This window comes from Haematobia irritans, chromosome 4 (assembly GCF_050003625.1).
Source record: "Haematobia irritans isolate KBUSLIRL chromosome 4, ASM5000362v1, whole genome shotgun sequence".
Taxonomy (NCBI): domain Eukaryota; kingdom Metazoa; phylum Arthropoda; class Insecta; order Diptera; family Muscidae; genus Haematobia; species Haematobia irritans.
The window spans coordinates 122,495,135-122,511,276 of NC_134400.1; the positions used below are offsets into that span (position 1 = coordinate 122,495,135).

The 16,142-nt window shown below is 37.8% G+C and overlaps 1 protein-coding gene across 5 annotated transcripts in view; it reads left to right on the forward strand.

The window, feature by feature from the left end:
• Window positions 1–16,142, forward strand: part of LOC142237055 (protein alan shepard-like) — a 1,108,257-nt gene that overhangs the window by 195,192 nt on the left and 896,923 nt on the right. The gene's annotated exons all lie outside the window — the stretch shown is intronic.

Consider the following 16,142-nt stretch of genomic DNA (forward strand, 5'->3'; position numbering starts at 1 on the left):
TGGACCGATGTGGACCAATTTTTGCATGGTTGAGAGACCATATACCAACATCATCTATCAAATTTTGGCCGGATCGGATGAAATTTGCTTCTTTTAGGGGCTCCGCAAGCCAAATCGGGGGATCGGCTTATATGGGGGCTATATATAATTATGGACCGATGTGAACCAATTTTTGCATGGTTGTTAGAGATCATATGCCGACACCATGTACCAAATTTCAGCCGGATCGGATGAAATATGCTTCTCTTAGAGGCCCCGCAAGCCAAATCGGGGGATCGGTTTATATGGGGACTATATATAATTATGGATCGATGTGGACCAATTTTTGCTTAGTTGTTAGATACCATATACTAACACCATGTACAAAATTTCAGCCGAATCGGATGAAACGTGCTTCTCTTTGGCAAGCCAAATTTGGGGGTCCGTTTGTATGGGGGCTATACGTAAAAGTGGACCGATATGGCCCATTTGCAATACCATCCGACCTACATCAATAACAACTACTTGTGCCAAGTTTCAAGTCGATAGCTTGTTTCGTTCGGAAGTTAGCGTGATTTCAACGGACAGACGGATATGCTCAGATCGACTCAGAATTTCACTACGACCCAGAATATATACTTTATGGGGTCTTAGAGCAATATTTCGATGTGCCACAAACGGAATGACAAAGTTAAAATACTCCCATTCTATGGTGGAGGGTATAAAAAGAGTTGTGGGTAATAAATCCAAATTTGTAAAAATCCGGCAATATTATTATGTAAGAGCTAAATGTAAGTCTAAATAAGTCAGCTAGTACATCAAAATTTGAAATTTGAGTAACACTGGTTAATAAATATGAGTATTGTGGGCAAATATGGGAAAACCGAGCGATGCATATATATGGGAGCTATATCTAACCAATTTGTTGACTACACTAAAAAACCAGTGAACCCATCAGGAAGAAAACTTTTGGTTAATTTTAGAAAATTTTAAATATTTTTAGAAATTTTTAACTAAACAGTATTATAAACGCTGGCATCACGCCGATATCACAAAAATAAGTAAATATTTTTCGACAAATTTAAGAAAATTTCTTAGACATAAATATTTTTTTCACTTGTTAAAGAAAATTTTGCAGTTTGATGGAAAAAATTGGAGTTCAAAATTGCAAGAATGTCTTTAGTGACAGACGAAGTTCATGGTGGACGCATTTGTAGAAAAATTTACAAATTTAAAGAAATAATGAACTATTTTCTGAGAAGTACGAATTTAGTAAATCTTCAGCCTTCATGTGTGTATAATTTTTTCCCGTTTTTTAGTTCATTTAACTAATATACGCAAAAAATTATTAGAGTAAAGGACATTTTTTCTAAACACAATAAATCTATGAACTAATATAAAGTTAAATTGGCTTTAGTGAAATAGAGAGTTCACTTTTTTTTGAGTGTATTTTGCAGGTATGATTGGTTGCCTTGTGCAAAATTTGAGTGCGATCAGTTAATAAATGAGGCCTCTATGGTGAAAAAAAAAAGGTTATTAAAGGGTGATACGGTCAAAATTTGGTCAAGGGAAAACGCGTGTAAATCGGTGAAATCGTTTATTTAAAAAATCAAATTAAATTTCTTTTTCAAGTTCAATCAGTATAAAATTCAGGAAAAATATTCAGTTAGGCTTTCGCTTTTCCAAATCCGAATTGCCGGGCCTCACGCTTGACACCTGCCATCAGATTTTGTACAGCCGCCTTGTCCACCTTCTTCGCCGCAGAAAGCCAGTTTGCCTTGAACTGCTGCTCGTCCTTAGCAGTTTTTTTTGTCTTCTTTAGGTTTCGCTTGACAATAGCCCAGTATTTCTCAATTGGGTGGAGCTCTGGCGTGTTGGGAGGGTTCTTGTCCTTGGGAACCACCTGCACGTTGTTGGCGGCGTACCACTCCATGGCCTTTTTACCGTAATGGCAAGATGCCAAATCCGGCCAAAACAGTACGGAACAACCGTGTTTCTTCAGGAAAGGCAGCAGACGTTAATTCAAACACTCTTTCACGTAAATTTCTCTTTCACGTAATCTTCTTGACAGTCCCGGAAGCTATGAAAATGCTGCTTTTCAAGCCACAGGTACAGATGGCTTGCCAAACCAGATATTTCTTTGCGAACTTTGACAGTTTTATGTGCTTGAAAATATATGCTACCTTTCCCCTTCCTTTTGCTGTCCCGGAAGCTGCTTGTAATCGGCTTTGACGTAGGTTTCGTCGTCCATTACCACGCAGTCAAACTTCGTCAGCATCGTCGTGTACAGCCTCCGGGATCGCGTTTTGGCCGTCGTATTTTGTTTATCATCGCGATTTGGAGTCACTACCTTCTTGTAAGTCGATAGTCCGGCTCGTTTTTTGGCTCGATGCACGATGTTGTAGACGATACACCCAGCTTATTTGCGGCATCTCGGAGAGAGAGGTTAGGGTTTCGCTTGAAACTACCGGCAACTCTCTTTGTCGTCTCAGCGGCTCCCCGTTTTCGATTTCTCCCCGAACCAGACTTCCTGGCTGTCGACAAACGTTCCCCAAATACTTTAATTACATTTGTAACGGTTGATTTGGCAACTTTTAGCGATTTTGCCAGCTTTGCGTGCGAGTAGCTCGGATTTTCGCGATGCGCGAGCAAAATTTTGATACGCTGCTCTTCTTGCTTGGACGGCATTTTGACAACTGAAGAGTGAATTCCAAAATCAAACTAGGAGCAACATTCTACACACACACACCTTCAAAATGAGGGGTGTTCAGGTTTTTTAAATGCAAAATTGAAAGAAATACGTCAAGTTTATATTGACCAAATTTTGACCGTAGCACCGTTTACATCTGAATCTGATCCGATTTCAATCAAATTTAGCACACGTTACTATACTATTAATTGTACTCCTTCAGCGAAAAGAAAAATCAGGATAAAACTTTGGCTTTTGGAGCCTGTGACCTAGACTTTGATTACAAAATTGTGTTCAGAGACAGACGTATAAGGGCTCCATGACAATGAGCCCCACTTTGAAAAAACAAATATATTAAAATTCGATTCCTTGAATCAAGTACACAAAACTCAAATTTAAAAGCGGAATTTATCCTAAAGGTATCCTTACTACAATCCTCCGCTTCTTTGGAACCGGTCATGCTTCTTGTTTTTCAGTGCAGGGTGGTCGATCTGTAATGCAACGAGTAAAGCTATATATTGTCTTGTCACTTTGTTTTTTAATTTCATTGGGAAACAACATAAAATGTTAGAACCAGTTTGGATTTGTTAGAATTGATTACCTTTGGCATGAATTTTGGCCTTCACACATCACGACAAAGCCATCACACCATGTACAAAAGTGGTAGTATTTTGGCCCTTTCCCTGCGAAGCACCGTCTTGAGATGATCGACATTTTCATAATTTTTAGTGCTGACCTTACTCTCTAAAATACCCTAGGCGCAAAAGTCCAACGGATTGAGACCCTGATATTTTGGTGGTCATTGCGCGGTAGAAATAAAATCAGAAACCTCCTCTTAAAGTCATTCTTGGTTCAAACGTTGTGAATGGTGCTGAATCCTGTTGGAAAGGTGTGCGGCCGAAATGTTTGTCTGACCATCGGCCGTTACGGAGGCTGAGCTGATTTTACCAAATTAAGCATATATGACAAACAGTCTTCTGCATATATAAATACAGATATACACCCTCAAAAAAAAATCGCTTCTGTAACATATTCCCCAAACACATTTTGCTTCAAGCATATATATTTTCAGGATTGGTCCAAACAAAATATTGTTTGTATTGTTCAAACATATTATGTTTCACCTTAGGGCGTACACTGGTAGAAAACAAATTTTAATGAAATTTTCTTTGTGTGGATATATTTTTAGGGTGCCAATTGGTTACTTCCATTATTTTACTTGCAGCTTACTCTCTACGTCTCTCATTCTAAACACATATATGTTTAAAGGCTATTTCTAAATTAATATATATATTTGTACCTAAGCATATTATATTTACAAACATTTTATGTCCCAAATATAATATGTTCTAACATATTTACATATATGTCCCAAACATGTTATGCTAGTTTATGAACATTATATGCTTGCACTTAAGAATATTGTGTTACAAAATTTGGGTTCCAAACATATAATTTTTACACCCAAACATATGAAAAACAGTCTTTTTCGTCCGTGTAGATACAGAAATATTTTCTATCACACTCGGCCATTATAATATTGATTTTCTTAATTGACATAAAAAGCCCTGGAATATTCTTTTCATATTCACGCATATGGGAAAAAAGTAAACGGAGAGTCTCAATTTACCGGACAACGAATCTGTTGAATACTTAATATGTCCATTAATACAAATTGTGTTTATATTGTGCCAATCGATTTCATGAAGCAGATCCAACTACCTTCCCTATAAGTCTTTGTCTGCTATGCCATTAAGAAAATATCATTCGTTGCTAACATATTTCCAATATTGACTATTTATAGAACATACACTAACTCCCACACACACACACATACGAGGGCAGTTCGGAAACTTCTTAGCCTAGCACAAAAAGCGCGATATAAACAGAAAAAACGCGATATAAAAAGTGTTTTGGAAACTTCCATCTCTATTAGGAACACATGTTAAATTTTGTTTCGATCTGGCAACTCCTTCATATAGAAACAAGTATTCAAAAAAAGACGCATCCGCAATTTTTTTTTGCAATGGGAAAATTAGTAATGCGTGCTGTCATTAAATATTTACATAAAAAAGGTTTATCGAGACAAGAAATTCATAATGATATGGTGAATGTGTTAGGTGAAAGTGCTCCTTCATATGCAACAGTAAAAAATTTGGTTGCTGAATTTAAACGGGGTCATACAAGCATTGAAGGTAAACCACGTAGTGGACGTCCAAAAACAGCAACAACAACAGAAATTGTAGCCAAAGTGCATGATATGGTATTAAATGATCGACGAATAAAAGTGCGTGAAATTGCTAATATCATGGGCATCTCAAATGATCGAGTCCATTTAATTTTGCATGAAGAACTACAGACGAGAAAAAGCTTTCTGCTGCAAGATGGGTGCCGCATTTGTTAAGAGTCGATGAAAAACGCATATGAATGAACATTTCTCAAGCTTGTTTGGATCATTTTAAGCGGAATAAAATTGATTTTAAGCGTCATTTCATAACTGTTGATCAGACATGGATCCACCACTATACTCCAGAGACAAAATAACAATCCAAACAATGGACTGAAGCTGGAGGAAGTGTCCTAAAGAAGGCAAAAAAAAAAACAATTCAATCGGCTGGTAAGGTTATGGCAACGGTTTTTTGGGACTTCAAAGGTATTTTATTGATTGAATATCTGCAAAAGGGTAAAACAATAAATTCAGAGTACTATTGCAACTTTTTGGATCAATTAAATGTACAAATTCGAGAAAAACGTCGTGGCTTACAACACAAAAAAATAATTTTTCATCAAGACAACGCACCAGCGCACAAGAGTGTTTTAACAATGGCTAAAATCAACGAGTTAAAGTACGAGTTGCTTGATCACCCACCTTATTCTCCTGATTTAGCTCCCAGTGACTTTTACTTGTTCCCAAATCTAAAAAAAAATCCTTGCTGGCAAGCGTTTTATCTCAAATGAAGATGCAATTACAGTTGTAAACCAAGGGATAGAATTGCTAGAAAAGCGTTGGACTAAGTGTATTGAAGTGTCAGGAGATTATATTGAAAAATAAAAATATTTTTGAAAAACTAACTATTCCCTTTCATTGATAGGCTAAGAAGTTTCCGAACCGCCCTCGTATATCCCAACTATAGCTAAAGCATGCAGATCCCTGCAAACATTTTCTATCGAAGATGTATTTAAGTTGTTTCACCAAGGAAGACATACCTTTTCATCAGCTTCCAATTCGGTAACAAATGCCCCACTATGCGATATACTACTCGGGGAGTCGAAGCAGCCTCCACTAAAAAGCGATAATTTTATCAATTTGTCATTCCGTTTGTAACGCGTAGAAATATCGATTTCCTACTATAGAAAGTATATAGTTTCTTGATGTTCGTCTGTCTATTGTATTCAAACTACAGCCTTTAATAACGTGCTAAAATTTTGCCGAGACTCTTTTCTTTCTTTTTTCTGCAGGCTGGCAAGTTCGAAGATGGGCTATATCGGTCCAAGGTTTGATATAGCCCCCATATAAACCGACCCACGGTTTTAAGCCTTGAGTAATCGAAAACATAGACGTACTTTTGGTCCATAAATAGGTATGCCGATTATGGTGTGAATCGAACCAATGGGAAAAATCATGAAAGGCGTGTACGTTTCAAAACGATACGTTCATGGAAGTGTATCAAAACACATTTGGTGTCAAACGGAGAACAGACGAACACCGATAAAATGACACCATCTGTTGTCAAACCAACAACCACCGTTCATGATCTGAAAACGTAACGGTTACGACTTTATAAAAAAAACAATCAATCGATACCGTGACTCCATCCTGGATTGTCTGCTTCATACGCGTTAACAGTCGCCTTAGCGTATTGCACCACCGACGTTGTTGCTATAAGCACGTCTAACGAATATTTTAAGACTTTTAATGGCCAAAGCAAAACGAAAGCCGTTCATGACATCGTGAACATTCCGTTGTGATTTTTCGTGAACATTTCCGTTTCATTTTGTTACCGTTCGTTCACGATTTTGGAACATAAGCTTTGGATTGTATACGATGACACCAAATCCATAGAAAGGAAAAATGGTGTCCACTTAGACCATATTGGTCCATTGTGATTCCTCATAACAGGTTGGCTGATAAGTCCCCGGTCTAACAAAGAAAAACACATTTTTATGTCAAAATTCGTTTTTATTATTCAACATAGTTCCCTTCAAGAGCGATACAACGATTATAACGACCTTCCAATTTTTTGATACCATTTTGGTAGTACTCCTTCGGTTTTGCCTCAAAATAGGCCTCAGTTTCGGCGATCACCTCTTCATTGCAGCCAAATTTTTTCCCTGCGAGCATCCTTTTGAGGTCTGAGAACAAGAAATAGTCGCTGGGGCCAGATCTGGAGAATACGGTGAGTGGGGAAGCAATTCGAAGCCCAATTCATGAATTTTTGCCATCGTTCTCAATGACTTGTGGCGCGGTGCGTTGTCTTGGTAGAACAACACTTTTTTCTTCTTCATATGGGACCGGTTTGCCGCGATTTTGACCTTCAAACGCTCCAATAACGCCATATAACAGTCACTGTTGATGGTTTTTCCTTTCTCAAGATAATCGGTAAAAATTATTCCATGGGCATCCCAGAAAACAGAGGCCAGCGGACTTTTGAGTCTTTCCACGCTTCGGAGACGGTTCACCGCTCGGTGTCCACTCAGCCGACTGTCGATTGGACTCAGGAGTGTAATGATGGAGCCATGTTGTCACATATCGACGGGTGTATTACAAGTTAACAGATGCAAACACCGCTCAGAATCATCAACACGTTGTTGTTTTTGGTCAAATGTGAGCTCGCGCGGCATCCATTTTCCACAGAGCTTCCGCATATCCAAATATTGATGAATGACGTTCCTTTGATATCTTTAAGGCCTCTGCTATCTCGATCAACTTCATTTTACGGTCATTCAAAATCATTTTGTGGATTTTTTTGATGTTTTCGTCGGTAACCACCTCTTTCAGGCGTCCACTGCGTTCACCGTCCTCCGTGCTCATTTCACCACGCTTGAATAACAGGTTGGCTGATAAGTCCCCGGTCTAACAAAGAAAAACACATTTTTATGTCAAAATTCGTTTTTATTATTCAACATAGTTCCCTTCAAGAGCGATACAACGATTATAACGACCTTCCAATTTTTTGATACCATTTTGGTAGTACTCCTTCGGTTTTGCCTCAAAATAGGCCTCAGTTTCGGCGATCACCTCTTCATTGCAGCCAAATTTTTTCCCTGCGAGCATCCTTTTGAGGTCTGAGAACAAGAAATAGTCGCTGGGGCCAGATCTGGAGAATACGGTGAGTGGGGAAGCAATTCGAAGCCCAATTCATGAATTTTTGCCATCGTTCTCAATGACTTGTGGCGCGGTGCGTTGTCTTGGTAGAACAACACTTTTTTCTTCTTCATATGGGACCGGTTTGCCGCGATTTTGACCTTCAAACGCTCCAATAACGCCATATAACAGTCACTGTTGATGGTTTTTCCTTTCTCAAGATAATCGGTAAAAATTATTCCATGGGCATCCCAGAAAACAGAGGCCAGCGGACTTTTGAGTCTTTCCACGCTTCGGAGACGGTTCACCGCTCGGTGTCCACTCAGCCGACTGTCGATTGGACTCAGGAGTGTAATGATGGAGCCATGTTGTCACATATCGACGGGTGTATTACAAGTTAACAGATGCAAACACCGCTCAGAATCATCAACACGTTGTTGTTTTTGGTCAAATGTGAGCTCGCGCGGCATCCATTTTCCACAGAGCTTCCGCATATCCAAATATTGATGAATGACGTTCCTTTGATATCTTTAAGGCCTCTGCTATCTCGATCAACTTCATTTTACGGTCATTCAAAATCATTTTGTGGATTTTTTTGATGTTTTCGTCGGTAACCACCTCTTTCAGGCGTCCACTGCGTTCACCGTCCTCCGTGCTCATTTCACCACGCTTGAATTTTGCATACCAATCAATTATTGTTGATTTCCCTGGGGCAGGGTCCGGAAACTCATTATCAAGCCAAGTTTTTGCTTCCACCGTATTTTTTCCCTTCAGAAAACAGTATTTTATCAAAACACGAAATTCCCTTTTTTCCATTTTTTTCACAATAACAAAAGTTGCTTCACAAAAGACGCTCTATCTCACAAACTAATTGACTTACAGACGTCAAATTTTGACACGAATCATTTGAAGGTTGGTACTATATAAAAATAATATGCATTTAATACTAGCGACGCCATCGATGCCGGGGACTTATCAGCCAACCTGTTAGTTGTTTCTTTCCTCTTCATCATCTATCTTCCTCTGCCAGGATCTAATTTGCGTTTTTGAAAATAAAACGTTTCTCTAGTTCTTCCATCCCGAAGCCTTGATAAAGGCGAGTATAACCTTCAGATTACAGACCCGTAGCTCAGTAATATCCTGTAAGAAAAAGGAACCCAGTTTCTCGCTTCTGAATATCGGCCTCATCAACAGGAGCTCCACAGCTTCGGAAATAGCAAATACCTCCGCCTGAAAGATATTGCATGCCCTGTCCATTCCATATGATTCCCTGATCCCATGTTTCTATGTTAGGTTGGATTGTATACGATGACACCAAATCCATAGAAAGGAAAAATGGTGTCCACTTAGACCATGTTGGTCCATTGTGATTCCTCATAGTTGTTTCTTTCCTCTTCATCATCTATCTTCCTCTGCCAGGATCTAATTTGCGTTTTTGAAAATAAAACGTTTCTCTAGTTCTTCCATCCCGAAGCCTTGATAAAGGCGAGTATAACTTTCAGATTACAGACCCGTAGCTCTATAATATCCTGTAAGGATATTATAGCTCTATAATATCCTGTAACAGGAGCTCCACAGCTTCGGAAATAGCAAATACCTCCGCCTGAAAGATGTTGCATGCCCTGTCCATTCCATATGATTCCCTGATTCCTAGCTCCTCGCATCAGATACCACTGCTCGCAACTTCTACCATTTTCGATCGAATGTATACGTGTTTCTTCTCAGTCATCTATACTTGGCATAATCAATTTCAGCCTGCCGTCATATACATGCCGAGTCGCCATGTAGTCCGTCCTTAAGCGTTGCCCATCTGAAGCAACAACTTCAGTGTGCCTGCATACCGCATTTCCAAGTGAGTCCAATCTCTTTAGTCTCCTGAGTTTCATCTCGGATGTCTTCCTGATATGCAGATCAAACGGACAAATTCCCAATCAAAACCTCCAGATCTGCAGTGCCCGTTGTCCTCATCGCACCAGTCATATAAATGAGAGCCGTTCTGTTTGTCCTGATGGATTTCTGCATATGATTCCGATGGTTAGTAATGGTCCACAAGACGTGGTAACTACTGGTCCTATAACCACTGTAAAAAGCCAGTAGAGTAGGGAAGGCTTCATCTCTCAGCGTTCCCTGACCAGTGCCGCATAGGCCTTCTTTTGACGGGCTGCCGTATTTTCAAGTCAGTTTAGTCTGTAGTCCAAGATAATTCCCAAGTACTTTACCTATCTAGAGACTCAATCTTGTCTTGTGGAGCCTTATACCCGGTGGTTTTTCTTTCTCTAGTGAAGAGCACTAGCTCCGTCTTCTTTGGCTTAACGCCCAAACCACAGTTCCTTGCCCAGTCGGATAGAACCTGCTCATTATATCTGATATTGTTTCCAGAAACTTCCCTGGCACCATTAGAGCAATATATTCCGCATACACCCAGAGAAGGAATATGATCACCTCAAACATGTTTTAAGATCAAAATGTTATTTTTGGGTGGTGACCATGTAACATGGTTTTCGCAACCATGTTATTTTCTCGAAAATCATGTATCTGATTTCGGCAAGCAGGTTATATTTGACGAGAAAATAACATTTTAGTGACAAACATGTTACATGGTCACCATACAAAAATAACATTTTGCTCTTGAAACATGTTTGAGGTGATCATTAGATAGGGTCGCGAAAAAAAGTTCATGCAGTCACCCCCCAGTTTTGTAGCATATTTGAAGACAATTTCAGAACACTAAAACTTTTTTTTTTCCGTGCACCCTACGACCCCCCGAAATGCAATTTACTGTACTGTGTCGTCATTTGAAGTCCGATCGAAAAGAAACGCATATCGTTGTTCATGGTTGATCAGGGGCTATATTTCGTGCATTGGTCATTTTTGACTCCGACGTCAAATTTGATTTTTAATTTTTTTATTTCGCTTCGTATACCCCTATGATGCCCATTTCTTATAACCATTATAAAGATCTTATCAAAATATGAAACTTTTGCTTTGGAAGTATTTAATTATATTCATAAACAAAAAAGTTACAGAGATTTTAAAAAGTCAATAGGTCACCCTACACCATCAAATAGCTTTTGCTGTGTTGTCATGATATCCGATCGAAACCACATGCACATCGTTATTCACATCTACGAAATTAATTTGAAAGGTATTTAATACACACAAACTGTTTATCTGTAAATTTCTAACCGTATCATTATACATACTCGTTGTGTGCACTACGACATTTTCTGCGTTATGCAAAGTTCTTGTGTTTTTGCTTGAACAACTTGAGAGCCTACTGTTTTAAAATCTAACAATCAATCTAACAATAAAAGTAAGTGGTAACGGAATTGTGGAAAATTACGAAGATCGTTATGCTGCTTACACATTGGTTAAATTTCTGCCTTTCAACATCTGACTACGCCGTATTTTTTTTTTGCGTTTTCTTGTCATCTTCACAATGGTGAGCAATGTTGTCACATGAGTAAATACTTTAAACAAGAAAATATTAGATTAGATTTGTATTTGATTTGAGTACATTTCATGTTTATTAATTGTACAATTTTATTATGCGGCTAACAACTTTTTAGAATTAATTTATAACAAATCCGGTCTAGAATCAAGTTTACTATGTTGTTGGCGACTTTTAATTTTGGATATTATATAACCCAATCGTTTATCGTCTGTAACATGACTAGTAGATTCATTTTTAACACTTGCGGTGCCTGCTTTCTTTAAATATAAAAGGAATTCAATAACTTGATGATTTGTTGGTAATTTAGTTTTGTCGATAACCCGAGCTTCGAATTTCATTTTGTTTTCACTTTTTTCAAATACTATCAACAGCCTTCTCTCACAAAAATATGGACAGACTTAAGAAATCATGTAGCGAAAGTGTTTGTTAGATTTTTTGCTAGAACAATTTGAGAGCCTACTGTTCTCAAATTGTTCTAGCAAAAACACATGCACTTTGCATAACGCAGAAAATGTCGTAGTGCACACAACGAGTATGTATAATGATACGGTTAGAAATTTACAGATAAACAGTTTGTGTGTATTAAATACCTTTCAAATTAATTTCGTAGATGTGAATAACGATGTGCATGTGGTTTCGATCGGATATCATGACAACACAGCAAAAGCTATTTGATGGTGTAGGGTGACCTATTGACTTTTTAAAATCTCTGTAACTTTTTTGTTTATGAATATAATTAAATACTTCCAAAGGAAAAGTTTCATATTTTGATAAGATCTTTATAATGGTTATAAGAAATGGGCATCATAGGGGTATACGAAGCGAAATAAAAAAATTAAAAATCAAATTTGACGTCGGAGTCAAAAATGACCAATGCACGAAATATAGCCCCTGATCAACCATGAACAACGATATGCGTTTCTTTTCGATCGGACTTCAAATGACGACAAAGCACAGTAAATTGTATTTCGGGGGGTCGTAGGGTGCACGGAAAAAAAAAAGTTTTCGTGTTCTGAAATTGTCTTCAAATATGCTACAAAACTGGGGGGTGACTGCATCAACTTTTTTTTTGCCTTAGGCCGTGACCCTACCTAGTGATCATATTCCTTCTCTGTGTGTACACCACTATCTTTGTCCCTTTGGCGTCCGTTCACGATTTTGGAGCGTGATTTTTGCGGTTAGTGCAGTCTATGTTTTGGTTTGAATTCTAGGGCTACTAGCAATCGCAATTTTTATAAAATTTTCCTGAAATTCAAAATGTAAAAGAACTGTAGGTCCACATATAGCCGCGCTATATATGTATATAAACTCATCTTCTAGAAATCGCAATTTTAATCAGATTTGCTTGAAATTTGAAATCTGGTATTATGGGTTCACAAATAGGTGTGCCGAATATGGTGTGTATTGATCCAAGTTTTGGTTTAGCCCCCATATAGACCGATCTAGAAGATGTCAAATCGGGAGATCGGTCGTCGTGCTCATTCGAGTAATGTGAGTAAAAAGCTATGGAATTTAGATTTCAAGTAATCGGATTTTCTTGTGCGTTTAGACGAGAAGTTTAAAATTGCTCTACAACTCAAACCAAAATTGTTCTTATAATTACCAAATATGTTGTAGTATCCATATGTAGAAACTTTAAATTTATCTTCGGAAAGCATACTACTTGAACCGATCTACTTAGGAGAGTATCTGCCATAATATTCCCTGAAACTCTATATAATTTCAAGTAACGCTAATTGTTTTGATTCATGGTGATGGATATTTAAGAAGTTAAAGCCATATATAGAACTCAGAATCACCTCCTATGTCGTTCTAGCCCTTGGTGTCCGTTTAACCGTCCATGTATTTGGTTATCGCAGGACTCCAGTCGCCGATTTTGATGAAATTTGGTACACGGTGTTTTTGTTTAGTACAAGGACAAAATCAATTCAAATTTTGATATATCCTCCATATATATGTATCTCCCGATTTTCAAAAATTTGGCCATAACTTGGCCAACCTTATTTTTGCCCATAATATCCTCATTTATTAACCGATCTTATTCAAATTGAGTAAAAGGTAATCTTCTGTAATATCAACCAAACCGGCGATCATCTAAATCGGTTCAGATTTAGATATAGTGCTCACATATCTCCCGATTGTCCCAAATTTAGCCATAATATCTTTATCTCTTAATCAATTTTTCTTAAATTTCAAATTTAGATGTACTAGCCAATCTTATTTAGACTTACGCCCGACCACTTTACGTACTTGTTTTTAATATTAATAATTCTCGGCCAGACTGAGCTTTGAACTCGATACCTTTCGCCCTCAAATCAGAGACTCTTGCACTGTGCCAGTTGTTAGTTTACAGGTGATTTTGTCTCAAATGGGGCGACCTTCTTAAATTTGCTTTTTAGACGTACGGTTTTGATATTTAAGCTATGAGCTACTAGAAACGTTCCTGGCGATTCCAACTAGTAACATTTTAACGAGTGATCATAAAGAAACTTCCCAAATGCTTGCTGGGTGACTATAGGCTAAATACCATGAATAACTGGTGTAGTTAATATCCTGGATAGTTTTCTTTTCTCCTTTTCCCTGGCAAATATCAATAACATTTGCACCCATACGCCTGAATGTTGAAAACGTTACCATTGTTGACTTGGGTAAGGGATGGATTGTTTTAGGGTATCTCTTTACTCTCGTATAAAATATGGTAACATTACCCAGTGGTTACTAGAAAGGTCATTGACGAAAATTTATATGTCGGTTATACCCACACTGTCATTAGATTTCGTTAGGTTAAGTTGGAAGAGAAAGCCGAAGAATACAGACTTCTTTAAAGGATTAGGTTAGGTCCTCTAGTTTTTATGGTTATATGGGTTGTGGGACCTTCCATTATCAGTTCCATTAAAAAAGGTTTAATGTATAAAAAGTTTCATAAAAATTTACAATAACGGAGAAATGATATTCATAAGCAGACCTATTTGATTCACTTGAAATGCAGGATTGTTATTTGGATGGGAAAGATGTTTGTTTGCTCTTAAATTTCTTTCGAATTTTCATTCGTACTATGTAATACTATCGAATTCACCAAAAAGTGTACCCAGGTTATAACATAAAATGGCACCACTTACGAATAATTAAAAAGGTGTAATTTGGCAGCATTGTCAGTGACTGTCAAACATTGATAAACAAAAATTAAAAAAAAAAAATAGTAAATACAATAAAATGGATAGTGTTGCTTTGTGTTTTTAATGAAATAATGAAAGTGCCAAAAGGAGAATATTTATTTGCCTCCAGTTTGAATTTTTTTCATTTAGTTCGAGCTTTCTTCGACTGTGCCTGACTAAGGATTTTAAATTGTCATTCATGTCTGACATAGCTTTAACCATTTTTTTTACTGGTACTCGATTTGGTTATCCACCTGTCGATTTAGCAATTGCCGCTCGCTTAGCACAAAATGAGTGGGGGTGTTGGAGTGCAAGGAGTAAACGGACGAGAAGTTGTTGAGCTCTGTGGTTGTTGAGCTCCTTGTTCATCATCAACCGTACACACAGATAGCTTGTTTTCCAATAAATTTTGGTCTGCGGTAGATAAGCATTCAAGCCGTCTACAGCTTCTCTCATACTGAGAACGGCGATTCACTTCAGCAAATGGAGCAAAGTTTTGGTGAACCACCTACTGTGCCAGTAAAGTTCTCTTTATCTTTTCTTAACTTACCTTTGAGCTATGTTTTGTGGTCTGACCAAACCTAAAAATGGTTCTTTTTTATTTTTATTATAAAATATAACTTTTATAACCAACATACTTTATTCCAACCAGGCACATCATGTACAGGTGGACCCATCATGTTAAGATCGCCTTCCAATCTTTTCCATAGATTATGGGATTTGGTCTTTGCATTGGATGACTTCAAAAAACCCTTTGCTAAATCAGGATGCTTCGTCATAAAATCCACCATTAACTCAAACTGCCACTGTTTCGTGTGTGGGTTTTTGCTAGTTGATGACTTAAAAAAAATTAAATTTTACACAATTTTGGATGATAAATAACAAAAATAATTTATTTTCGCTAACTCAAATGGAATCGAGTGGTATTTTTTTTCGAAACTAACACTTTTGACATTTACAATCGTGATACATATTTGCCACATTTTCGAAAATCGAACAGATTTGCCGATTGTAGAAAATTTACGTCTCGAATTCGAAATATATAGTGGCCCCAATTGGTTTTCGCCTGATGTTGTTATCGAAAGGACAATACTGAAATTCGTGTCATAATCTCATTACATTTTGGAGTTTAGAAATAGCATTTTTTTTGGCTCTCAATATGTCACCTTAATGTCACAAAACCGCAGTTGCGGGAAGCTTCTAAAATCTGCTCCAAAAGCAACAAAGGAAAGGTGATGATAAGTGTATCCATTACAATAATCCCAGGCGAAAAACGACGGCAAAGTAGAATATCCATGGAGAGAAGCTTATGCTGTGGGAGCAGCTTAGTGTGGTGTACTTTAAATTGCTGAAACTCCGTGGAACGACCACCGGAACTTTGTATCGAACACAATTGTGTCGTTTGAACCGAACATTCCGTGATAATCGGCCTCAATTTTTAGAAAGGCTCGACGGGGTGATTTTGCGTCACGATAACGCTTGACCACATTTTGCAAGACCTGTGAATTCTTATTTGGAAACACTCAGGGAAGTCTTACCCTACCTGCCCTATAGCTCAGA